We start from the raw sequence: 27,676 nt of genomic DNA, 5'->3' as shown, positions 1-27,676 counted from the left end.
GTACGTCTTTGCGTGAGGTTAATAGGAAAGACGGTGTCCTCATTCAGAGCAGTCCCTTCTGCTCAATTCCATGCCAGACCTTTACAGAACAACATTCTGTCAGAATGGACCAGAAAGGTCCAGTCCCTAGACTAGTGCATGTCTCTACTACCAAGAGTACATCAGAGTCTAAGTTGGTGGTTGATGACCAGAAATTTGGAGAAAGGGAATTCCATTCTTCCAGTAGTCTAAATGGGGAGCAGTTCTGGAGGAAGCCACTGTCCAGGGAAAGTGTTCTGGGGTAGAAAAGAGTCTTCCCATCAATGTCTTGGAAATCCGAGCAGTTTGTCGGGCTTTAAAGTTCTGGACGCCCAGACTTTGGGGCTACCCTGTCAGGGTACAATCCGACAACGCCACAGCTGTGGCTTATATCAACCATCAGGGAGGAACCAAAAGTCAGCCCAGAAGGAGGTGGAAATCATCCTATCCTGGGCAGAAACATGTGTTCCATGTCTATCAGTGGTTTTCATTCCAGAAATAGAAAACTGGCAGGCAGACTTTCTAAGTTGTAAACAGATGGTAATGTGAAAATGGTCCCTACACCCCGAGATCTTTGCATTGATCTGCCAATGCTGGGGGGGTCCCAGATGTAGATCTATTGGCATAAAGTTTCAACAACAAGTTGAATAGATTTGTGTCCAGGACCAGGGATCCACTTGCAGTCAGAGTAGATGCCTTGGTGACTCCTTGGGAGGAGTTTTCCCTGATCTATGCCTTTCCTCCGGGTTCAGCTGCTGTTGAGTCTGTTATTGCACAATCCAGCTAGAGGGGAAACCAGCACAGAGGTCCCTCCCCTCTTGTTTGGGATGTTTATTGCTTGCTACAAAACGGAGGTACTTTCTGTGTAGGAGGAGTTATATAGGAGGACTTCCTGTCTGATTGGTTGCAAGTGTCCATCCCCCTATAGGTGGCGTATAACCCATATGGTAATGAATATGGCTCTGTGTCCCGTGGTGTACTCCAAGAAATGGATTTTACAGGTAAGCTGTAAGAAAAATCCATATTTTTTCTGTAGAATATCAGGGTGAGTCGGCGCAAAGTAGGGAACAATCTCAAAAGGAGCTCAAATCAGGCTCCCTAATATCACAAGTATAAGGAGAATACCTCAGATAACTACGATGGAAATCACCATGTGAAAACTCTGTATATAATAGATGAGTCAGGTACAGCCATAATAAGAAGACCAAACAATCCGAATCTTAAAAAGTATCCGAATCTTGCAAAAATCCAAAATTTAAAACAGATAAAGTGTCTGTCTTCCAAAAGGGTCTAAGATGACAGCTTACAACATAAAACCACCTAATATCCACAGGTGAAGACACATAAAATATTAAGGGGTGAATGCCATATAATGGTGATAAGCTGTTGGAAACACACAGTAACCTATTACTAAAAAGCTCCTTCAAAATAATCCACTTTCACAATGATCCCAAACAATAAATGATAAATAACTGGCGCACCACGGGGAGAAACAGTATCACCAAAAAACTATACCGATAATACTGGACACATACTAATGAACTGTTAGAAGGAAAATCAATGTGGTATAGAAAGTCCATAAGTCCATATGTGACACAGTCCATAAAAAATTCCAATGTGCACTCCTTAGGCAGCTCTAGTGACAAGGTAGAAGTTTTGCTTGTTGCCAACTGAAAAGAAACACAGGCGCCACTCTAAGTGCACAGAAAGTTGTATCCTTTTAATAAAATTCCAGCTACTGCACTTAGAGTGGCGCCTGTGTTTCTTTTCACAATGATCCCAAAAACTGTAGGTTATTGTGATAATAGAACTCTTCTATGTAAACTTCTATAAATAATACTCATAAATCAGTGTATCATGATAAATAAATTTCAAAATCGCTATACATATATATATATATAAAATTGCAAAACATATCGTGGTAAAATAGTCCAAAAGTGATCAATGAATAATAGAATTAAAATAAGTAAATATGTAAAAATAAATTCATAAGAAAAAACAGTCCATGTGTAATAAAAAATATCGGTGCAATCAAAAATAGTGAAGTGGAGAAAGTGCCATCCCTTGATAAAGTCACGTGATCTGTGACGCAACGCGTCGGGAGGTACGTGGTGACGTTGACTTCCAGTTTGGACAGCCGTGGCCGGAAGTATCCATAGGATAGATATTTATTTACTGCAACTTATTAGAAATATTCCTCTTTATACTGGATACCTAAGTGACAGCGCGCATATCACTCCCCACTTCTATTCATATTTTTTCTGTATGTCCATGTATGGATCCACAATAACCTGTACCAAAGAAAAGTCAACGTTAAGGATGATGCACCCCATGTTTTATGGTTTGTAGTCCAGGACAATTGCTCTACCCTTGTTGGCTGGTTTTAGAATCCAAGATGTATATCTGGAAAGAGAGTTAAGGATGCATCTTTCATCGCAACTGAGGTTATAAAGTGGCCATTTGATTTTAGAGATTGTGGTGGTGTCATGTGGCAGGTAGGATAAATTCATTTCACAAATGAAACCGAGGTGGCATGCTAGGAATCAATGTAGGTTATGTAGAGTTCAAAATATAAGTAAAATAAACCCTGTACATTAATGCAATTACATTCCCAAAATTGAGAATATGCAATTAAAAATAGAATATCCTAAGACTCCATTCACACCAGCGCGACTTGTCAGGCGACTTGTCAGCCTGACAAGTCGCGCTCCCTCGCGGTCCATTGACTGCTACAGGACCCGTTCTAATAGGAGCGACACAAGTCGCTCCGACTTAGAAAAAGGGTCCTGTACTACTTCGGGACGACCTCTGAGCGACTTGCATAGACTTCCATTGTGTGAAGTCCTTGCAAGTCACTCCAAAGTCGTGGTGCATGGGAATGCACAAGTCGCCCCCGGAGTAGTACAGAGTCGTGCCGCCCCAGTGTGAACCGAGCCTTAAACAACACAGCCAAAGCCCAGCATTGCTCAAGACTGTCAAAGCCCCCCAGTGCATGTCTGAAACAAATTCATAAGGTAACACTGGCAGCTACTCTGATCAATATAAAAACTAGAAAAAGGCAGAAGTATCTTCAGCAGCCTTGAGCAATGTTGGGGTTCTTATGTATTCATGTTCCTTTAAAAAGGAAGGGGCTGCCTCCAGGTAAGCCTCTTTTACATATCTTTGCAAACATTTATCCTGCGTAGTTGAAACAGTTTTGTTAGTTTTACATAATTACATTGTTAGTCAGGTTGTCAATCTAGTTCAACCAATAGAAAAAAAAAAAAAAAACAACTAAAAGAAAACCTCCATATATACTATCCTTTACCCACAGCTGATCCAGCTTTGCCAACGTGCACCTCTGCTCTTTTTTGTTAGTTTTAGGCCCCCTTTCACACTTATGCGACCTCAAAGTTGCACGATTTTACTGCGGTTTTGTTGCCACGATTTTGATTGCACTTGAAGCAATGCCTATGTCTTTGCACCTCAAAACGCATTAAAATCGTGCAGTGCAGGGACTACTTTGAAGTCGTACAGATATGAATGGTACTCAATGGAAATCATGGAGTATGACTTGTCATCAGGGCCATCTTACCGGATGGGCACGCTGGGCAGTTGCCCAGGGGCCCCACCTGCCCATCCCCCGCCAAGCATTAGTCCCAATTCCCGTGTGCATCCCGCCACCGAACCTAGCAGGTAGCAAGCACCTGTCAGCCCTGCACTGTTGTCAGGCTACTTGGGGTGTGGAAGGGGAGCCAACAACTGCAGGAATGCCTGTCCGCCTCCACGGGAACAGGCACACACAGGACAGTCGAGTCTGACTCCCGTCTGTGTTTGTGATCACTGGACCCAGCCGCCGAACTTGGAAGCTGTCATTAGCCTGGCACTGCTGTACCAATAAATATCGCCTTATCGATAATTTGCATTTTTATTCTCGTGGGTGATTGTGTAGGCGGGGCCCCAGTGCGCTGCATTGCCCGGGGCCCTTTAATGCTCTTAAGATGGCACTGCTTGTCATGCGACTTTGCAGTCCCAAATCGCAAGACGAGTTGCACAAGTGTGAAAGGTGCCTTAAACTGATCAGTTTCCTTTTGTTTCTCGTTAGTAAAGCCTCTGCAGACACATTTGTGGTTGAATCAGTACAGTATTGTATATCAGTGTACACCTTCCTGGTTGTGTCGGTATTGTATTGTGCCTTTACAGATGCATTTCTAGTTGTGTCAGTAGAGTATTCTGTCTCCTCTTACACATTTCTGGTAGCCAGCCTAGGGAAGCAGAAAGTATCTGTCTCTGGCCACGGCAGCCTTTGTAGCAAGATTTTTTAAAATTATTATTATCTTCCTTTTTTGTTTTATAAGTGAAGGACCAAGGGTAGAAAGCTAAAATCTTGATAGAGAGCAGCTGTCACATGCTCAGATTGCAAATCAAAGAACCCAAGTGGGCTGAACTTATGAGGAAGGAAAATATGAAACTTACACAACTGCAAATGACAGGTGCAAAACCCAGTCATAGCTGTTTGCACATGGTGAATACAAATCACAATAAATTGTTCTTTTTTTGCATGCATTGGTTTAGCAAGAAGCTTACGGGCATTATGGAGAGAAAATGTATTGATGCGTTTTCACAAACTGTCCTCATATCTATGGAAAGTTGGCAACCCAGAGCAACATCTACCACACATAAAGGTTGTGTGAGGCCACCTTCTCCATTTATAGAGCTATTTTATTGATGGAAGCTATGCTACAGCTTCTATGTATGTGCAGGTATAGTTAGCTCTCTTGACAAGTGCCCATGACAGGTCCAGCATCTGTATTAACCCCTGCAGCACTGGAAGATTACCATTGTGGGGGTATAGCAGGGGGATGAGCAGAAAACGTCAGATTTAAATGAGACAGCAGCACAGGGGACACCGCTCATTGCATGTACCAGGGCCAGTCTGGGAATAAAAAACAGCCCTGGAAATAATTTCATACCAGCCCCATGGTATTATTATACCGGCCCAACAGCAGAACGTCATTATTTTCTTGTTCATAAAAGGGAAAACCATGCATTTTAAAGCACATTTTAAAAGTGTAATATATATAGATAAGACAAATATGTTCTGGCAATATATGCTACAGCATAGCAACACAGGACAGATGGTTAGAGGCTGCATATTGGATGGAACAGGAGACATCTTAGGCTGTGCGGACATGGTACAAGAGATGTCAATGGCTTTGCGGACATGGTACAAGAGATGTCAATGGCTGTGCGGACATGGTACAAGAGATGTCAATGGCTTTGCGGACATGGTACAAGAGATGTCAATGGCTGTGCGGACATGGTACAAGAGATGTCAATGGCTGTGCGGACATGGTACAAGAGATGTCAATGGCTGTGCGGACATGGCGCAGGAGATGTCAGAGGCTGTGCGGACATGGTACAGGAGATGTCAGAGGCTGTGCGGACATGGTACAGGAGATGTCAGATGCTGTACGGACATGGTACAGGAGATGTCAGAGGCTGTGCAGACATGGCACAGGAGATGTCAGGGGCTGTGCGGACATGGCACAGGAGATGTCAGGGGCTGTGCAGACATGGTACAGAAGATGTCAGGGGCTGTGCGGGCATGGTACAGGAGATGTCAGAGGATGTGCGGACATGGTACAGGAGATGTCAGGGGCTGTGGACATGGTACAGAAGATATCAGAGGCTGTGCGGACATGGTACAGGAGATGTCAGAGGCTGTGCGGACATGTTACAGGAGATGTCAGGGGCTGTGCGGACATGGTACAGGAGATGTCAGGGGCTGTGCGGACATGGCACAGGAGATGTCAGAGGCTGTGCAGACATGGTACAGGAGATGTCAGAGGCTGTGCGGACATGGTACAGGAGATGTCAGGGGCTGTGCGGACTTGGTACAGGAGATGTCAGAGGCTGTGCAGACATGGCACAGGAGATGTCAGAGGCTGTGTGGACATGGTACAGGAGATGTCAAGGGCTGTGCAGACATGGTACAGGAGATGTCAGTGGCTGTGCGGACATGGTACAGGAGATGTCAGGGGCTGTGTGGACATGGTACAGGAGATGTCATAGGCTGTGCAGACATGGTACAGGAGATGTCAGAGACTGTGTGGACATGGTATAGGAGATGTCACAGGCTGTGTGGACATGTTACAGGAAATGCCATAGGCTGTGCGGAGCAGTGGTAGTGAGGGGGTGGGATCAGTGACAGCGGTGGTGTTGGTGGGGGGGGGGTGGGATCAGTGGTGGCGGTGGTGGTGGGGGGTTGGATCAGTGGCAGCGGTGGTGGTGAGGGGGGATGGAATCAGTGGCGGCGGTCGTGAGAAGGAGGAATGGGGTCAGTGGCAGCGGTGGTGGTGAGGGGGGGTGGGATCAGTGGCGGTATTAATGGTGAGGGGGGATCAGTGGTGGTGGTGCTGGTGAGAGGGGGTGGGATCAGTGGCAGCGGTGGTGGTAAAGGGGTGGGATCAGTGGCGGCGGTGGTGGTGAGGGGGGGTGGGATCAGTGGTGGCGGTGGCGGTGACGGTGGTGGTGATGGGGGGTGGGATCAGTGGTGGCGGTGACGGTGGTGGTGAGGGGGGTGGGATTAGTGGCAGCAGTGGTGGTAAAAGGGTGGGATCAGTGGCGGCGGTCATGAGAAAGGGGGATGGGATCAGTGGCAGCGGTCGTGGTGATGGGGGGTGGGATCAGTGGCGGTATTAATGGTGAGGGGGGGATCAGTGGTGGTGGTGAGGGGGGGTGGGATCAGTGGCAGCGGTGGTGGTAAAGGGGTGGGATCAGTGGCGGCGGTGGTGGTGAGGGGGGGTGGGATCAGTGGTGGCGGTGGTGGTGAGGGGGTGGGATCAGTGGCAGCAGTGGCGGCAGTGGTGTTGAGGGGAGATCAGTGGCAGTGGTAATGGGCGGGTGTCATCCTTACTCACTTTGTCAGTCGATTTCCTGTCAGCCTCAGTGCCTCTTCACACTTGCCTCAGGATGCTTCTTCCGACATGGTCTCCTAGCAGAGCGCAGAGCTCCTCCCCCTTCACTGTATTGGTCGTCAGCTGGTCAGCTGACTTTCTGCTTGCGTTTCCGCCTCCCTAAAGCATCCAGCTTCTCTCTCTGCAGCGAGCAGACAACGGAGGACAACGGCGGCCACCCTCTCTTTCCCTCTCCAGTCACACAGTGGAGGCATGCCGGCACGGGCCCCCTCTCAGCGGCGGAACAGGCGGGCCCTCTCACAGTGGCAGGCTGGGTGCTCTAGGCTGGCGCCTACCTTTCTGTAGCGCCGGTTCTGAGTGCCGCAGCCCTCAAAGTGGCCCCAGGGCAGTCGGCCTAATGGGAAATTTCCCGGTATCCCGGTAGGCCAGTCCGGCCCTGGCATGTGCAGTGCCTTGAAAAAGTATTTATACCCCTTGAAATTTTCCACATTTTGTCCTGTTACAACCAAAAAACGTAAATGTATTTTATTGGGATTTTATGTGATAGACCAACACAAAGTGGCACATAATTGTCAAGTGGAAGGAAAATGATAAATGGTTTTCACATTTTTTTTACAAATAAATATCTGAGAAGAGTGCATTTGTATTTAGCAATTTTCAAGTCTTTCCACAGATTCTCAATTAGATTAAGGTCTGGGACTTTGACTGGGCCATTCTAACACATGAATATGCTTTAATCTAAACCATTCCATTGTAGCTCTGGCTTTATGTTTAGGGTCATTGTCCTGTTGGAAGGTGATCCTCCGCCCTGTATTTGGCTCCATCTTCCCATCAACTCATAGTTACATAGTTACATAGTCAGGTTGAAAAAAGAGTCCATCTGGTTCAACCGAAAAAAAAAAACAGTATTGAAAAACTCAACCATACAATCCCATATACACAATCCTCTACCCTCAGTTGCTCCAGAGGAATGCGAAAAAACCCCAGCGAAGCATGATCCAATTTGCTACAGTAGGGGGAAAAAAAAATCCTTCCTTATCCCCCGAGAGGCAATCGGATATTCCCTGGATCAACTTTACCTACCAAAATTTTAGTACCCACTTATATTAAGTACACCCATTAAAGAATCCAGGCCTTTTTTAAAGCAATCTAGTAAGCTAGCCGGAACTACCTCTGGAGGGAGTCTATTCCACATTTTCACAGCTCTTACGGTGAAGAAACCTTCAATCATTCGTCCTTCCTCCATACATGGATCCTGTTTCATTCATAGATGCTGTAGTAAGGTTTGGCTGCCCTTCTCTGCACTTTTTCCAGTTCCCCCATATCTTTTTTAAGAACTGGTGCCCAAAACTGAACTGCATATTCCATATGAGATCTTACTAATGATTTGCACAGGGGTAAAATTATATCTCTCTCTCTGGAATCCATGCCTCTCTTAATACAAGAAAGGACTTTGCTTGCTTTGGAAACCGCAGCTTGGCATTGCATGCTATTATTAAGCTTAAGATCTACCAGAACACCCAGATCCTTCTCCGCTATGGATTCCCCCAGTTCTACTCCCCCTAGTATGTATGATGCATGCATATTCTTAGCCCCCAAGTGCATAACTTTACATTTATCAACATTAAACCTCATTTGCCACATAGTTGCCCAATGAAACAGTGCATTGGGCTTCCCTGTCCCTGCTGAAGAAAAGCATTCCCACAACATGATGGTGCCACCACCATGTTTCATGGTGGGGATGGTGTGTTCAGGGTGACATGCAGTGTTTGTTTTTTGCCACACATAGCATTTTGCTTTTAGGATACAAAGTTAAATTTTGGTCTCTTCTAATCAGAGCATCTTCTTTTGGTGGTATGTGATCACCTGTGCGATTTTTATTTTTTGCGCTATAAACAAAAAAAGAGCGACAATTTTGAAAAAAAAAAAAAAAACAATATTTTTCACATTCTGCTTTATGACGTTCCCAAAAAAAAATTTAAAAATCAAAATTTTTTAACATTTTAGGCCAATTTGTTTTCTGCTACATATTTTTGGTAAAAAAAAAATGGCAATAAGCGAATTTTGATTGGTTTGCGCAAAAGTTATCGCGTCTACTAACTACGGAAAAGATTTATATCATTTTTATTTTTTTTTTTTTTACTAGTAATGGCGGCGATCTGCGATTTTTTGCGGGACTGCGACATTGCGGCAGACAGATCGGACCCATAACTGACATTTTTGACACTTTTGGGGGTACCAGTGACATTACTAAAGTAATCAGTGCTACAAATATGCACTGTTACTGTAATAGTGCCATTGGCAGAAAAGGGGCTAATACTGGTGGTGATCAATGGGTTAAATGTAAGCCTAGGGGAGTGATTATAACTGTGGGGGTGTAGGGCTTGTGAGATGACCATAGAGACATGCGATCCTATATAGCAGGATCACATGGTCTCTGTGTTCATCCCAGGGAGAAGGACGGACGGCTGTGTTTACAACAGCCGACTGTCCTTCTCTCTCAGCGGGGAACAATCACCGGTGTCAGGCGGCAATCGGAGCGCCGGCGCATGCTCGCCCCCTAGCTGCCGACGTAATGCTACGTTGGTTCGCCCAGGAGCGGCTGCCTGCCGCATTAAAGTCTAGTGGTTAAACTTTTCCACAACTTTATCCCTGACCTGTCCGGTGTGTTCCTTGGCCTTCATGATGCTGTTTGTTCACTAAGGTTCTCTAACTAACCTCTGAGGGCTTCACAGAACAGCTGTATTTATACTGATATTACATTACACACAGGTGGACTCTATTTACTAATTAGGTGACTTCTGAAAGCAATTGGTTCCACTAGATTTTAGTTAGGGGTATCAGAGTAAGACCGCATTCACACTAGTCCGACTTGGACCGCGACTTGTCAGCCTGACAAGTCGTGGTCCGTCACGCTCCCATTGTGCGGTACAGGAGCCGTTCTAATAGGAGCGACACAAGTCGCTCCGACTTAGAGAAAGGGTCCTGTACTACTTCGGGGTGACCTGGAGGTGACTTGCATAGACATTCATTTTATGAAGTCCGTGCAAGTCGTGCCGAAGTCGCGGTGCACGCAAATTCACAGGTCGCCCCCTAAGTCGGAGCGATGTAGTGTGAACCGAGCCTAAAGGGGGCTGAATACAAATGCACACCACACTTTTCACATATTTATTTGTAAACAAATTTGAAAACCATTTATCATTTTCCTTCCACTTCACAATTATGTGCCACATTAAATTTGTCTTATCAATATAATCCCAATAAAATTAATTTAAGTTTTTGGCTGTAGCATGAAAAAATGTGGGGAATTTCAAGGAGTATGAATACTTTTTCAAGGCACTGTAAGTAAGCTTTAAAAAAGTAAACTGCAAAAAACTAGAAAATGAACTGCGTAAGCATTATCTCCCTAAGAAGGAACATACACACACCTTGCTTCTATACAGTAATTTAATTGAATCAGAAAATAAAAAAGGATTCAACTTTTTGACATTACAGGAACATGTGTAACAATATATTCGGTCTATGTGTATGGGTGTAGATACACTTTAAATGTTATAGAATACTTTCTGCCACTGACTCTTTTTTTCCATTTTATTTTTCCATGAATGTCCTCAAATCACTTCATCCATCTTCATCCTCTCCACTTGCAGCTGTGCTAAAACATTCTGAAATCCTCCAACACTCTGCATTTTATGACCAGCCATGCTCTTTAGTTGTTTCGTTTTGCTTTCTCAGGGGCACACGGCAGTGGGGATGGGCACGGCAGTGAATGGAGGCTCTCCGCCATAAGTAATGAAACCTACTGTAGTCCAACAGCTGTCAAAGTGTGAATAAAACTGCTATTCCCATTATAATATTCTTTCTTTCCCTCTGATTTTAGCCAGAATTAAAGCGGAAAGCCCTTTAAGATATCAAAGTATTCAAAGAAGAAAATGTAAATAGGCCATAACGCTGGATTCTAGAAACCGTGGGGCCGCAGCAACCAAACTGGTGAGACTGGTGGCCCTGCTGATTCCATTCATAGAGGCTGTAGTACAACACAATCAACATGTGAATGAAGGGGGCAGAATTATCAATCATCTGTCCTTCCTCCATACATGGAACCCGTTTCATTCATAGACGCTGTAGTATGTGTAGCACCCTCCTAGGTAGGTGCTAGGAAAACCATAGGGGAGGCCCTGTCTGCTTATCAGGGGGGCCTGATTGTTCAGCTAGGCTCTCATGTGTTTTCCAGGTGTGCCTGTTGAGCTTGGGGAGTCTCCCCACTTTGTCCAATGAGGTCTCTTATTGGACAGTGGAGGAAACCTGACCAATAGCACACCAGGGCTTGTATCTTTCTCAGAGGGCAGAATCTGCCGCAAGGCAACCTGGGATGGGGTATAAGTCTGAGGGGGACACATGACAGGGCATCTTTGGCAGGAAACAAAGTCACAGTGACCGCTGTCTCTCCTCCTGTCAGCGTCAGGAAAGTGTCCTGGACAGTCAGCCTGGGGGACGGAAGGTTGGGCTGAGTTGCAGTGTCAGATACCTTGGTTGAGGCCAAAGTACTGAGAGGGCTTCCCTTGCAGCTCGGTGCGAATCACCCCTGGAAGTGGTACAGGAGGTGACGCGTCCCAAGGAGCACTGGATGCTTGTGGAGTACAGGTGGGTGGGTCAGGTAGGCACCCAGGACAGTTTCCAGGAACTCCAATGGTATCCAGCGACGCTGGTGCAAAAGTGAGGGCCAGGCCGGGGGTCACACACAGGTAATCAGTCTCAATGCAAGGCAAGCAGATGGTCAGAGCAAGCCGGGATTGCAGTAGCAGGAGGGATAAGCAGGAGCAAGTCTGTTAAGCAAGCCAAGGGCATTTCACAGGAGATCAAGCAGGAAGGCAGCAGGAGCAAGGGTAGTCAGGCAAGCCAAGGTCAACACTGGAGAGAGATCAGACAGGTCCAAATGTAAGCCGGGTCACAACGGGTAAACAAGACAATCCACAGGATACAGGTAACGGAGAGCTGACGATAATCCAGCGCTGGATGGAGCCGGGAGTGAACCTTATATAGGGGCAGGGTTGGCGCGCTGTGCGTCATGACGCACACGCTCCGTGCCGGCACGTTTGCGTGCACGCGCAGGCGCGCTCCCGCGCATGCGCACCCGCCCGCAGCGTTCACTGACCGCGAAGCGGCAGCTACGTCCCTGACATGCAGAGAGGGATCCAGTGTGCTGTGGACCGGGTGGAGCTGCTGGGCTGAGGTTTCCAGGAAAGCAGTGTTGTGAGTACTGTAAACTGCCCAGGGGTTTGGCTAGGATAGGGGACCACTTCAGAAGGTCAAAGGGATCCGGGAGCCAGCTAACCAGTAGAGAGCGCTTAGAAAAGGGGGAGCCAGTGTCTAAGCCCTGAAGATAAGTGTGTGAGAGAGGGTGCCGGTGTGGGCCCTGAAGCGTACAAGTGTTCAGCAGTGCAGCAGTGATAAAGTAGCTACCTCAGCAAGGAGTGCCAATTGGAGCTTCAAAAGGACTTTGAGTCACAAGGAGGTGATCAGAAGTCAGTTCATTGTTAACAGGCAGCAGGCCAGTGTTAACCAGCGTTAACCGGCATCAAGCCAGCATCAAGTCAGCGCCAACAGGCATTTTTTAGTTGTCCCCAGCGAATTGTGCATAGTTGAGCCACAGGAAGTATCCCACTCATCCCTTCTCCCATCCAAGTTCTCAATAAACCTAAAAACCCAAAGATACTGGACTGGTCATTGTCTCAGTGCTCACAAATGGAGAACATGCTTAAATGTGCTGTTGTTGTTAGAGGTAACCCAGGCGGACCCTTATCCAGCACAATGGCTGGGATTTCTGCTACATATGGTTTCTGTGATGAGTAGAGCTGGGAAAAATGGTAAGAGCCTGTGACAGCCCGTTAGTTCTTCTAACCTCTGCCACACTGGTGGGGGGTATGGGCAGAATAGAGGAAGATTTTCACTAACAGAGAAGAAATTATTATAAGGGACACATCCTACTGACTGTAAATTATGTCCCTTGAGTTGATTTTTCTGTTTGTGATCTTGGCTGCTCTTTACTGTATCTAAAGTGTTTAATGATGTCTAACTTGTCTCTTCTTTCCTCCAGACTGTACAAATTATGTTCCTGCAGTCTCTGTACATTAACCACTTAAGCCCCAGAAGATTTTACCCCCTTCCTGACCAGGGCCTATTTTGCGATTCGGCACTGTGTGACTTTAACGGACAATTGCAACGCTGAACCCAAACAAATTTGACGTCCTTTTTTTTCCCACAAACAGAGCTTTCTTTTGGTGGTATTTGATCACCTGTGCGATTTTTTGATCATGCGCTATAAACAAAAAAAGAGCCACAATTTTGCAAAAATAACAATATTTTTTACATTTATTTATATGAAATTCCCCAAAAAATGTAAAAATCTAATTTTTTTAACATTTTAGGCCAATTTGTTTTATGCTACATATTTCTGGTAAAAAAAAAAAAAAATCGCAAAAAGCGTTTTGATTGGTTTGCCAAAAGTTATTGCGTTTACTAACTAAGGGAAAGATTTTTGTCATTTTTGTTGGGTTTTTTTTAACGAGTAATGGTGGCGATCTGCGATTTTTTTTTGCGGGACTGCAACATTGCGGTGGACAGATCGGACCCTTGACTGACATTTTTGACACTTTTGGGGTTACCAGTGACATTACTACAGTAATCAGTGCTATACATATGCACTGTTACTGTAAAAATGACACTGGGAGGGAAGGGGTTAACTTTATTGGAGAGGGAGGGGTTAAGTGTGTCCTAGGGGCTTGATTCTTACTGTGATTGGATGTGGCTGTGTGTGTAACAGCACAGATCAACGGTCCTACATAGCAGGACCGTATGATCTGTGCTTTTACACAGGGGAGAATGACAGGCGGCTTTGTTAACATCAGCCGCCTGCCTTTCTCCCTCTCCACCCGACGATCGCGAGTGACCGGCGGACATCAGGTAGGGCTTCATAGGGAACGAGCGGGGTCGGGAGCGCGGCTCCGGCGGCGCGCGCTCGCCCCCTATTGGCTCCCAGGCTAGTGACGTACCGGTACGTCACTTTGCCTGGGAGGGGCTGACCGCCGCCGTATATAGTCATGCGGTGGTCGGCAAGTGGTTAAAGGCTGCTTTAGAATGAAATGCGTGTCTGAAAAGGTGCTTAGTGTCATCAGCAAAAAGACATACCTTGCCCACCAAAGGTGAGTATTAAATAGTTAATTGTTAATACATTTACTGCATGCTACCACCTTCTAAACTTAGCAATTTCTCAAACAATAGATTGTTTATGCATGAAAATAAATATTTATTTACAAACAAGTACCTCTCCTTTTTCCCAGTTTACATAAATCAATATTTGTCAATATCTACCAAAACCGTCAACTCTTCCAAAAAGGTACAATGAATTCCGTTGCATCAGCTGAACTGGGATCACATTTTCCTGGCTGCAGAACGCACAGAAAGTGGATTTTTTACAACGTTACTTTGTCAGAGCTTTTCAAAGGCAGTTAAAGGTCATCTCCACATGCAAGCCTGTGTTGCCTAGAACTATGCCGTGACTGGTTTCATACCATTTTTGTCGGCTTGCTAGTATCAATGCCAAACATTTCTGTTCAGAGATCTATAGATCATCTTATGGCAGCAAGCACAACCAGTCAGTAAACTTTCAACCTTCTTACAAGGCCTCTAGGTAGACCTGCTGGAAATTGCATCAAGCCTGTAAAGGGCACACAATTTTAAAACACTCCACACTAAAACAAATATAAGTGAACATAGCCCTAAATCTAGGGTTGTCCCCTGTCCATTTTTCATTTGGACAGTAGGGTTTTTGCATGGTCTGTCTAGTTTACAGAACCCTTGCCCAGGATAGTGGAGTCTGTGCATATATATACAGTATATATATATATATATATATATATATATATATATATATATATATACAGTAAAACCTTGGATTGAGAGTAACTTGGTTTGAGAGCGTTTTGCAAGACAAGCAACATTTTTTCAAAAACTCTGATTTGATAAACAAGCGTTGTCTTTGTATACAAGTAGCGTCACATCACAACTGAGTATAAAAGAGAAGAGAGGGGCCTCTAAGTGTAGCAATATGGTTACATTTAATGAAGGTACAACATTTAGCAACTCACATGGTTGATGATTAAAACAGGCACATCTAAGAATGCAGGCATCCGGGGTAAAGCTGTCCACATAGACTATCTTCCACACCGTCATCGACGCCATCCCTTACACACTGCGCTCGATGAGCATTTCAAGCCTCGCTTTTAAATCGCTCTATTGCAGGCTATTCTTCCTGGTCATGATAGCAGACTGACAGCGGTGAGAGCCGGAGGTGCGGAGGATGGTCTATGTGGACAGCTTTACCCCGGATGCCTGCATACTTAAATGTGCCTGTTATAATCATCAACCATGTGAGTTGCTAAATGTTGAACTTTCATCCCCATACTGCTACACTTAGAAGCGTCTCTCCTCTCTTTGATACTCTGTAGCTCCTGCTGGTTTTTGCTTCTAATCCCCTTGTGGAGGCGCCATTTGTGGATGGACATTTTATGGTAAGAGAACCTATCACATTGCTATAGTCTTTTTATATGGACAATAAACTGAAGGACATATAAATAAATGGTTGTGGAACTAATCATCTGAGTTTACCTTATTTCTTATGGGGGAAATCGCTTTGATATACAAGCGCTTTGGATTACAAGCATGTTTCCGGAACTAATTATGCTCGCAATCCAAGGTTTTACTGTATATATGAGGCAGGGGGGGGAGGGACGCTGAGGCAGGGGGGGGGCGCTGAGGCAGAGGGGGGGAAGCTGAGGCAAGCTTACCAATGGTATTAGTGTTATGCAGCATGAGGGGGTTAATGTGCATCAGTGCATCACTGATACTGGTTGCACTAATGCAGCACAAAGGGGTTAATTAACTGCCACTGGTTGGTCACTAATGCATCAGTGACCAGCAGTGGCAATACATTAACCCCCTCATTCTGCATAATACAAATACCATTGGTAATTAAATTAACCACTTGCCAACCCATCACAGTACATATACTGTGACAGGGTGGCAGCGACAGGTGTACGTCGCTGCCTGTTTTTGGTGTATGCCCCTCTTCTATCTATTTTAAAATTATTTGGCAGAAAAAGTCATTTTCGGTTTCGGTTTTTGGCCAAGGGCATCCTGCATTTTCGGTTTCGGCCCAGAATTTTCATTTCAGTGCATCCCTATTTTTTATGAAGCTAATATAATTTTCAGCAAAAACAGATAAATAACTGTAGATCCTGCTAGATATGCGGTGTCCTTGTCACTTCATGTGAGCTGCACAGAAGAATATCTTTCTTCCTAGCTATCTTCTGAAAACTAGAAATTGCTCTGCCCCCATGTAATGGCGATGAAGACATACATGAATGTTCGTAGTCCATATCAGGGGAGCAGCCTAGAGTGATAACCATGGCTCCCACCATACAGTGGAGAAGTGTTGTGGCCACCCATGGACAGGATGTGTGTTCTTTGCAGGATTACCAGGTGAGAATAAAGTAAAGTAAGCTTGAGAGTATGAAAGCATTAAAACCCATCTGTTTCCCAATGAGGAAACTGCCTTTCACTTCTTGTCCTGGACATGCAACAGGAAGTGAGAGGAAATCACAAAGTCATGAAAATTACACTTTTAGACAATTGTCACTGGAACCAGTGTCACTTCTGGAAGTATTACCTTTTGTTCTGGTAATAAATCTAAAATTCTGTATTTACCATCACTTTCTGTTTCAGTGACAATATTCACTGTGACAGAAAGGGATCTCCCCAGCAGTAACAAATAGCAAAATGAAAGACAGGTGGTCTAACCTTTTCCCACACTGTCAGAAAAATGCAGCACCACCAGTGTACTTGTTGGTTGCCACAATAGTTCTTAGGCAGGAATGATAAAATCCCGGTGTCCAGAAGCAGGGGTCTCTCAGTGGCCAGCCAAGTTTAGTTATCCACCACCTGAGGTTGGCAGTGGGGAGACTATTTTGTCCCACCCTGAATTATTTTCATTGATTCAGCATGGTGCCTATTCATGCTGTTTTTGGCTGACCTGTGGTTCTTGTATCAGTCCCGACCAACTCTTTACTCTGCCATCCTGCCAACTTGCCAGACTTCACTTTGCCCTACTTCCCATTGCTTGTTCCTCTAAGATTCTTTATACATAGTTAGTTACACTTGCATATGTGTTACATTATTTGGTTACTGGTTTTGCTATACAGTAGGTATGCATTATAATTTGTATGCTGCATGTTCTCAATCTCAGTTCTACAATTTCCCCCAAAAATGTTTGTTTTTACTTAAACCATGGTATCCTGCTGTGTATAGCTCACATATCTTGTCCCGTCAGATCCCAGATATCCTCTTATTGGTTTCCTGATATAATGCTGAAGCCTATGGCCAGACTTACTACACTTGGGAACTATGAGCTCGTTGTCTGCCTTCCTGCCTATTCGAGTGCGTTGTGCCAAGATGGACCCCAACACCATTGTGTATTATGCATTGTTAAAAGAGGACAACAGGGATTATTGCTGCTAGCTAACTCGGGATTTTAATTCTATGAGAAGTACTTGGTGTACTCCTGTGAGGTCCTTGTACTGACTCTGTTAATGGTCAACAGGGAACCTGCAATTATAGCTTTGTTCAACCACTGCTCTGAACCTAATCATTTTTAGAAAAAGCTAATTTTACATCAACTAATTCCTGCCTCTAGTTACCAGTTCTACCAAATGTCTTTAACTTTATTACCAATAGTAACCAGTGTAACTGGCTTTTGTTCCCATTTACACTGATTATACTGATCTTGCAACTAGCCCACTGAAATTTCCTTATATAACCCCATGGCAACTACTCAGACATGGCCCCAACACCTGTCCCTGCTCTTAAGGTCCTGCAACCTGATTCAACTTCCACAATCCTGAAACCTGATTCAGTCCTGTATCCTAATTAGGCATCTGCAGTCATGTACTTTGATTTCTGAGGTCCTGTATCCCAATTCAGCTTCTGCTGTCCTGCACCCCGATTTGGTCCCTGAAATCCTGCACACTGATTTAGCTCCAAAGTCCTGCACCTGGATTTACCCTCTGAGGTCCCACACCCCCATTTGACTTTCTAAGTCCTGCCACCCAATTTGGCTTCAGAAGTCCTGCTCCCCGATTCAGCTTCCTAGATCCTGACCTGCAGCCTAATCCTATTGACTGCATGCTGTCCAGTCTGTCTTCGCTGACTCTCTTCCAACCATCCAGTCTGTTTCTCTGCCTGCCGCTTGAACCTGGCTCTGTGAACTCTTTGCCTGTTGGTCAATCTGGCTCTGTAAACTCTCTGCCTGAGCCTCAGCCTGACTCTGTGGACTCTCTGCCCGAGCCTAAGTCTGACTCTATTTTACTCTTCACCTGCCATCTGTTATCTCTCTGCCTGTTGTTCAGCCTAAATCCATGGATACTCTGCTTGTTGTTCGTCCTAATTCTGTTGACTCTCCACCTGCCACCCATCTTAACCCTGTTGTTTCTCTGTGTGTCCTCCAGTCTGAATCTATTGACTCTCTGCCTTCTGTTCAGCCTGACTGTATTTTCTCTCACCTGCTACCTGATCTGACCGCAATGCTTATGTGGTGCTCCCACCAACTGACTGGTCTGTATCCACTAAGCCTCCATTTATGATACAGTTTCCCTGTTCTGGGTATTTTGGCAGTAACTCCAAAGCTAAGTGTGACGGTTCGCACCGTCACTGACAGTGAAAAAACTATGTTACAGATAAATTAATGATTTGGACTGCTTCAGTTGGTCAGACTTGTAACAGATGCATGTCATCAGCTCAAACACCTGTCTTCCACGGATTGTAAATCATGCTGATTTGCTCACCTATTGTTTACTGTGGGTTCTCAGTATTTACATTATGATATGTGTATTTGTATCTTGTTTTAGCTTTGGTGCCGGCAGTCTGTTCTTCCAGGCTGGCTTAAGTGTCATGAGTTAATTAGCATGTTAATTGGGATTAGCTATGAGTCAGCTGTACCTCGTTAGCTATTCATTGTGTGATGTTTTGGGTAAATATTCATGTAGTGACCGACCTACTTCTAAAGTGTATAAAAGTCTGTTTCTTTTTTAATAAAGGAGTTAGTTGTTTCCAGTATACAAGCTAAGTGTCAGGCTAGTTTTGTATGACAGCGGCTGGGATTTGATATCTATGTTCATGACTGCGAGGAAGCCGTATACTGACGGAAGACCACAAGTACAGTGTGGGTCTGAGGTTCCGTCACAATTAAGCTTGTGGTCCAGTGGTGTCACTAGGGTTGTCAGTCCTTGTGGCAGTTTTTCAGAATAGGGGAGTTTAATTTGAACCTCTCTGTTCCTGAGAATGATGCACTGTGCCTCTGAGTGCACTTGAGGACCTATATAGGGTAGCTGGTGCCCTAAAAATCCCAGGTGTTTGTCAGCTAATGGAACAGGTCCTAGGACCTGGATGAAAGGACTCTGAAATGTGTGATATACCTAGGTATAGAATGCTCAGTTTTTTTTACCCTGGAGTCAGGGTTTACTTATCTTCTAAATATCGCAGTAGAAAGCCATGCCCCAGTGTCGGGACATCTGATGTTTGGATTGACTGGAATAATTGGATTCAATTTTGTCAAATTTGGGAGGGGCAATGGGCTATTATCAGACACCTGTGGTAGTGCATTACGTTAGTCTCCAAACCTGCTAGGTGCATCTTACCAGCCTCCAAAGTCTGGTAGAAGGGCACCTAACTTGGTATTGGATCCTGGTTGCAGGGCACATGGTCAATCTCCAGACACCAGTATTGGAATTCTCAACCTGTTACCCAGTTTTAGAAATGGGGCACCATTTTTCAATGGACTTCAAATCTAAGGTTTTCTATGATATAAGCAGTAATATTCAACATGTGACTTATGGACTTTCTTTTTATTGGCAAAGGATAAAGGACTTTTCAGTTATTTGGACTCCACTAATTAGGGCCAGGTGTAGCATGCTAAAGGGAGGGGCACTAACAGGAACATCCAGCGCAGCCATAGCACCTGTAGGTGGCACTGTAGTGTATAAGCAGGAATAGTGAAATCCTCAGGTCTCCCAGCAGCCAGCTGAGTTTTGTTCAGTCACCAGCTGAGATTGGCTGCTGGGAGACTATTAAATTCCACACAGCTGTATATTTCTTGCCTCAGCATTGTGCCTGTGCATTGTTCCTGACTGACCTGCATCTCCTATATGCCCTGACCTGCTCTTTCTTCTGCCCTTTTGCCTGACTTTGCTTTGCCTACTTTACCTTACATGTTACTCTGAGATTCTTTATACATAGTTAGCTTGTGGTTATAATACTTGCATGTATGTTGCACTGTTTGGATACTGGTTTTCCTATATGTAAACTGGTGGTAATTAAAACTCTGAGTGGGTGTACAGAGAGTGGTGCATTTTGTGTCATGAATATTACAGCTTCCCAGACAGGTTGCTATGAAGCCAGTGGCCTATTGATGATGCTACCTAGCCTCCAGCGGCTGCTGGAAATTCCCTGGAATGATGAATGTCTGGGATGGGGAGAAGGCTCAGCTTGCACTAAGGATGGATTATCCAGTATGGTCACACAGATCTCAGTGCCACCCCCCAGCATGTCTTCATGTAGAAAATCCATATAATTAATTCAACAAGTATATGAATTTTTTGAAGACACTGACATTTGTTATGTGGAGGCATGACAGAATTTTAAAGATGGTCTATGATCATTTATAAATTCCAGGGTTTGGGTCTATGTCCAACAGGACAATATATTTTCACATTTCTGGAGGCAGCTTCTAGACTTCCTGCCTATTTGAACCGGATCAGGTAAAACATGTTTTCGTATTTGTATCACAAGCATAGATGAAGGATATATGATTTTCCAACCAATATAAACATATTTTAGGTGTAGTGAAAAGAAAACCAACAAGCATTATTTAATTAGGGTCAGAGTTGGGCCTCTTTAGCTACATTCACATGGCTGCACAGGAGTGGCCACCAGCAGAAATCAAAAGATTCTTGCCAGTGTACTAAATCTTGGCTCTGTGTGTGACCAGCAGTTGTCAATGGCGGCTGTGAAATTTACACTCTGTACAAATCAATGGCCAGCACTGCTGCTGTTCATATGTAACCTGGGGTGGGTTATTCTGGGCTATATTAGGCACTTTGTACAGGCTCACTGTACTGCACATGGGGTACCTTTTTTCTGTGCCGTCTTCATAAATGCCCTGGGACAAAGCCGAGGCTGCCTTGGGGGAACACTCAACCCTAAGGCAAGCCTTACTTTTTACAGATGAATGTACTCCATGCACACTGACACTGCAACTGTCCTCCCAATAATTCTCGGTTCCCCATGACACCTTCACAGTAACTTACAGTTTGGTGGGACATGCTAAGCCAATGTCCATGTCCACCTGCCCAGGGTTTCCCACTACTACTCCCAAGTAGCAGAGTGGTCCCTGCTGTGCAGTCACCACATGTGCACTTAACCTAGCTCTTGAACCTCTGTACCTCTTCTGAGGTGCAATCCATGCACCATTGGTATGGGAGACAGACCTCTGGCAGGAGGAGTGCCAACCACATCTCCCTCGCTGCTAGAGGCCATGCCACCTATAACAGGTAAACGCTACAGACAGGCTGCTTGCCACACTTCTGTTACTCTTGGCAACTAATTATGTCTTCACATTGCACCAATTCACATGAATACCTTCATACCTCGATGTGTCAAGACCCACTTGTTAATAGTATGAGTGCTGGTTACTTGCGAAACAACCTCAGACCAGACATGGACAGTGCCTCAAATATTTCACTCAAGAAAATGTAAAATAGACATCCCACAGTCCAACAGGCAAAGGCATTATTGTTCCTAATTAACTTCAGCTTAAGCGTTGCCCTGAGAAATACCTGCAAAAGTGCACCCCAGGAAACATAGTCCCTTAGAGGCATTTTCCAGTACTGGTGTCCTCAGGGCAAACCTCAAGCTAGAGGTCTCTACATGTGGACAGTTGTGAATGACATTCTGCTGCTTCTACGGGTCTCATTTTCAGTCTCCATCCCCTACAGGTCTCACAACCCACAGCAGCTCTGGAACTCTCCAAACTTCTTGCCTCTTCCCCAGGGACCTCTATTCTCCTTCTCTCCCCCTCTCTCACTGAGCTGGACCCAATTTATATCATACAGGACAAATGGGCCAGACCCAGACAAAAATAAACAAGAAACCGGGCATGGAATTGACTCTCACCTTACCATCTGGGACAGCACCTAACTAACTGGTTCAACCTGCCCACAAGTGAATTTAACCTTGAATGTTATTTCTTCCAAGCACATGCCTTATCAGCAGCTGGTTCAGCAGCCCCGATTCTGAGGAGTTCTGGCCACACACACACTGGCTACAGCTATTAGGCCAGTTTGTATGTTTGTATGTGACCATAGCACAGTGTTGCTGCTTCCAGAGGCAGCATTTAGCCGTCTCTGAATACAGCAAATTATCTGCACCCATTCTTGTACTGGGTTATTTGGCATCGTTCCTAAACCTATTGGCACTCAAAGTGTAACTACCATTGAGTAGGAGATCAGCTCTCAAAGAAGCAGCCTTTGGGTGCAACATTTAAGAAGGATCAGAAGATTAGAAAAAGGCAAGGAGGAATAAAAAAAAAGAAAACCCAAATATAATTAAAAGCTGGAAATGTGGTATGTGCTGTGTGACTGTCAGTTGAGCTGGCAGTTTGTACATAGGCCAAATATTTTTTGTAACCACTGCTTCTTTAAAGGCCACATGACTTGAAATGTTCATGTGCATTAGTTGGAGGGAGGGGTGCATAATTCAAAAGGTTTGTCTTTTCCTTGATCAACAGTCATGTAATCTTTAAAATGTATAATCTGAATGTGATTATGTGATGGACCTTTCACTTCAGCTTTGTCTGGTTTTGTTCATGTCCAAATGCCTATTCTTGATTCGGCCAGCGGGCTTAATGAAAGAAATCTAAGCATCCTAATCCTCCATGCTGTGCTCATGGATAACTACCCCATCGGGCTATTGCGTTCTAAACACAATTACAAAGCTTGATACAGTTTTTCAATGGGTAACTGAAATTATCACTGGGCACACTGGCTCCAGTTTGGCAGCACACCTAAATATAATGTCACCCCATAGAAACAGACAAAGAACCCAGAGCTGGGAATCCACCAGAGATGTATAGTAACGAAGTAGAACTACTTCACTACTGTACTTAAGTACTGAAAGGCGGTATCTGTACTTTCCTGTAGTAGAATTTTTTTCTCCTACTTCCACTTTTACTTCACTACATTTTTTCGATGATTTCAATACTTCTACTCCAATATTTTTTTTTTGTGCTGCATAGTTACTCGTTACTATTATAAAAATTACCACTGCCAGAACAATAGATGGCAGGTTTCATGAAGTTCAAAAAATGCGTATAATGTCATGTGTAAATCAGCGCATACGAAAATAAATGATACTGTATGTATAAATAAAATGGTCTACATATCTGCTGTTAAGGGGAAAGAAAACCTCCCCCAACCAAGGAGAGTCACAAGCATACATAGACCTTTTTTCTGGTAAGTGGCTGATTTTCAGCTCCAAAAACGCTAAAAAAACGTTCCAAAATGCCCAACAAGTAAAACCCCATTCATTTAAATGGCCCCTGTTCACCTCTGAGCATTTTAACGCCTGAAGCAAAACACCCAATGCTCAAAAAGGTACATGAGCTTCTTTTTGGGCTGATTACCAGCGTTTTTGTTAGATGTCAATGCCTGCCTCCAAAAACGCCTGAAAAATCGCGGAAAAAAACACGCGAAAATGCTACGCTCAGGTGTGAATGCAGCCTTAAAGGGGAAAGGGAGGGACATACTTTATCTGTTTTTGTTTACAAAAAGTTACAACCAAAGGAATTGTGATTGTCCTTTTGGTTAATCATTTGAAATAATAAAAAACAATATGATGTTCAAACTTTTGACTTATTTCTTTAATTAACTACATAACACAATACAGTACTTGTACTTTTACTTTCAGTAATTGAGTAGCACATTTTTTTTAAAAACTACTGGTACTTTTACTTTCAGTACTTAAGTAGCAAAATTAAAAAAAAAAAAACTACTTGCAATACTTAAGTACAAAAAATGTTGAATACTTTAGTACTTCTACTCAAGTCACTTTTTGATAGAGCACTTCCACTTCTACTCAAGTCACTTTATGATCGAGCACTTGTACTTTTACTCAAGTATGGGTTTTGAGTACTTTATACAAGTGTGGAATCCACACACAGCACAAACAATCTTCCAAAATTCCATAGTTCTTGATGATATAATTAGTTCATAGAAGAAAAAACCCAGCGCATTTCGGGTACCAAACAGACTGCCCATTTATCAAGGCTTAGGAATTTTGACTGGGCTTCAATGGATTTAGATAAATAGATCTTCACTGTGATTTATGGCTTGGAACAGTTTTAGAAGGACAGGTTAAGCCACTGTAAATAAATACAGCAAAGGAGTTCTCGTTGCACTGTATCAGCTATTGTATTCTGGTAGCCACCATTGGAGGCTGTCAGAATACCCAAATAGCGGCTGCATCTGATTGGATGCAGCTATTTTCCTTAGGCTCCTTTCCCAAAGGTGGACCAAATAAACAATTGGCATACAGATTGGGGCAACAGATCCACCCAGTTAGCATACTTTGGGCAGATCATCAAGAAGACCTCATACACCAGTTAAATTGATGGAAAACCTAAAGCAGATATGAATGCAAGTGTTTATTTTGGATAAATGCTTGCCACAAAGATTTTTATGACTGAGCAACAAATTGGACACTGCGTGGGGCTGATTGCACATACTTTATTACATACCCATCGCAATGATTATAACAAACAACTGTCAAACTTTGTGCATTTTTGCAGTACTAGTCGTAGTACCATACACCGTAAAATGTTGCAGGAAATATGGGAATCGGAAAAGACTTGTAAAGGTTTTTAGTCTTATTTATTAAAGCAAAGTATAGTAACCCACAACAACTGATCGGGTTTAATCTTTCATAAGTCCTGACTGTTCCAACTACAGTGAGCTAAGTGTTTACTAAAGATTACGCCACTTTTTTCATTATAACACTTAGCACTTACGTATTTATCAAGCTTGCATGTCTAGACTCCTATTTTGCTATAAAAGCCAGAAGGCTTTCGGTGTTCTAAAAGTCAAAAGTGAGTTCGATCTAAGCCTGGCACCTTGATATCATCAGTTTTTGCTTTTTTTCTCTTCCGACCACTTATACTTCAGCATCTGTCCCATCAACACATGCATGATAACACATGTAAAGGTCACATACAGTACAATAAATGATTCAGAGAAAAATGAGCAAAGGAAACTTACCCAAAGCAGAGACTGCCTGCAATACTTCTCCCTAGCTTTGCCTTGCAGATGATGACTCGGATTTCCGTGCCAGCTAGCTGGGGCTAGAGATGGCCAAGAAAGGAGGAGGCTTGAGTGGGAGGAGGGGTAACATTAGACAGTGTCAGATGGGGAAAGCAGTTTCAGAAGACGCTGTTGTTGATGGGAATGCTGCTGTATGCTAGCTCTGGAAGTGTCTGCGCTCTTGATTTTGATTTTTCATGCAGACAATCAACCTCTTTAAATGGTTGGGGGGGGGGGGGGGGGCAAAGATTATAAAAGCACATTCCATTGTGTTAATGAATAATGCTTTCAAGTTCACTTTAATTTGTGTAAAGGCATATACACAAATAAACACATAAAGTAACTATGAAGAATTCCTTCAGTGTAACAGGTCTTTAAAGGGTAACTCCACTTTCATAGCAAATAAAAAAAATATAGCGTATACAGTACGATTGCTACACAACCCATATTGTCATTTATTGCTATTAAAATTACCTTTTCTTTTAAATCTGCGGTGCTGTCATTTTCTGTTAAATTCAATCCAATATGGTAACCTGGAGACCTTCTGTACACAATTGGTATACAGAACAACCTCAGAAATGTAATTTCCTGCTTGTGTGATTGACTCACTGATTTTCCAAGAAGTTTTCGCTAAAATACAAGTCTGGATTTAGTCATCTTCTGCAACAACAAAAAATCATTTTTGATGGAATACCCACAAAGGGCTAATCACTTCTAAAGGGATGCAGACCCTGCTATTTTCCTCATTAAAACACTGCCTTTCCTCAGAACTTGGGGGCTAAGAATATGCATGCATCATAGGGGGAGTAGAACTGGGGGAATCCATAGCAGAGAAGGATCTGGGTGTTCTGGTAGATCCAAAGCTTAATAATAGCATGCAATGCCAAGCTGTGGTTTCCAAAGCAAGCAAAGTCCTTTCTTGTATTAACAGAGGCATGGACTCCAGAGAGAGAAATATCAATTTGCCCCTGTACAAAGCATTAGTAAGACCTCATCTGGAATATGCAGTTCAGTTTTGGGCACCAGTTCTTAAAAAGGATATCGGGGAACTGGAGAAAGTGCAGAGAAGGGCAACCAAACTGATAAGAGGCATGGAAGAGCTCAGCTATGAGAAAAGATTAGAGAACTGAATTGATTCTCTCTTGAGAAGAGGAGATTAGGGGGGATATAATCAACATGTATAAATACATAAGGGGTCCATATAGTGAACTTGGTGTTGAGGTATTCACTTTAAGGTCAGCACAGAGGACAAGGAGGCACTCTTTACGTCTAGAGGAAAACAGATTTTGTCTCCAAATACGGAAAGGTTTCTTCACCGTAAGAGCTGTGAAAATGTGGAATAGACTCCCTCCAGAGGTGGTTCTGGCTAGCTCACTAGATTGCTTTAAAAAAGGCCTGGATTCTTTCCTGGTTGTACTTAATATAAATGGAAACTAATACTTATAGGTAAAGTTGATCCAGGGAATATCCCATTGCCTCTCGGGGGATCAGGAAGGAATTTTTTTCCCCTGCTGTAGCAAATTGGATCATGCTTTGCTGGGGTTTTTTCGCCTTCCTCTGGATCAACTGTATAGGATCGTGTATATGGGATTGTATGGTTGGGTTTTGTTTACTGTTTGTTTTTTTTTTGTTTTTTTTGGTTGAGCCAGAAGGACTTGTGTCTTTTTTCAACCTGACTATGTAACTTTGTAACTGCAAGGGCATCAGTGATTAAGGTCTCATGCATACTGGATGTTTTTAATGCTGCGCTTAGGGCGTCTGCCATTTTTTTTTCTTCTGCCTCTAAATGCCCCTGCATGTTAGCTTATGTTTCCATGCACACATAGGCATTTAGAGGCAGAAAATAAAAAAAAACTCCCTACCAGCGTGTCCAGGAGCACCAGCGTTTTGACAGAAAAAGGCTTAATGTACCTAGATGCAAGCAAATGTCTAAATGTGCATTAACGCTAGGTGCATTTAGAGCTTGAGCATTAATTAATTTGATTGGCCAGAATAATAATGTGGCTTGATGCACCTAAATGCGTTACAGCCATTGGCTCCTGCTGCTGTCAATCAAATCCCGTGATGGAAGGAGCAGGGGGCTTGGGCTGTGCCGCGCTGTCTGTGTCTATAGACGAGGGCAGTGTGGATGTGGATTGAGCCTGCCCTAGTGCTCCCATAGTAAGCTGCTTCCTATGGTTGCACTCACTGAACAGGTAGAGTCAGGAGCACCAGTGGAGGACCCCAGAAGACAGGGATTGGGGTTGTTCTGTGAAAAATCATTGTGCAGAGAAGGTAGGTATGACAAAAAAAAAACGT

The 27,676-nt window shown here is 43.9% G+C and overlaps 1 protein-coding gene across 1 annotated transcript in view; it reads right to left on the bottom strand.

The window, feature by feature from the left end:
- The window catches only part of LOC309568550 (protein kinase C and casein kinase substrate in neurons protein 1-like), a 152,500-nt gene extending 127,007 nt beyond the window's left edge, over nucleotides 1–25,493 (bottom strand). Inside the window, exon 1 of the mRNA XM_082274251.1 lies at nucleotides 25,337–25,493. The gene's annotated coding sequence lies outside the window, so the exon portion shown is untranslated. The remainder of the gene's footprint in view (nucleotides 1–25,336) is intronic.
- Nucleotides 25,494–27,676: the final 2,183 nt, after the last annotated feature.

Source organism: Pelophylax lessonae, assembly GCF_965119305.1.
Source record: "Pelophylax lessonae genome assembly, chromosome: 12".
NCBI classification, from domain to species: Eukaryota; Metazoa; Chordata; class Amphibia; order Anura; family Ranidae; genus Pelophylax; species Pelophylax lessonae.
The sequence above is the reverse complement of the archived record's forward strand: the minus strand, read 5'-3'. Positions and strand labels throughout refer to the sequence as shown.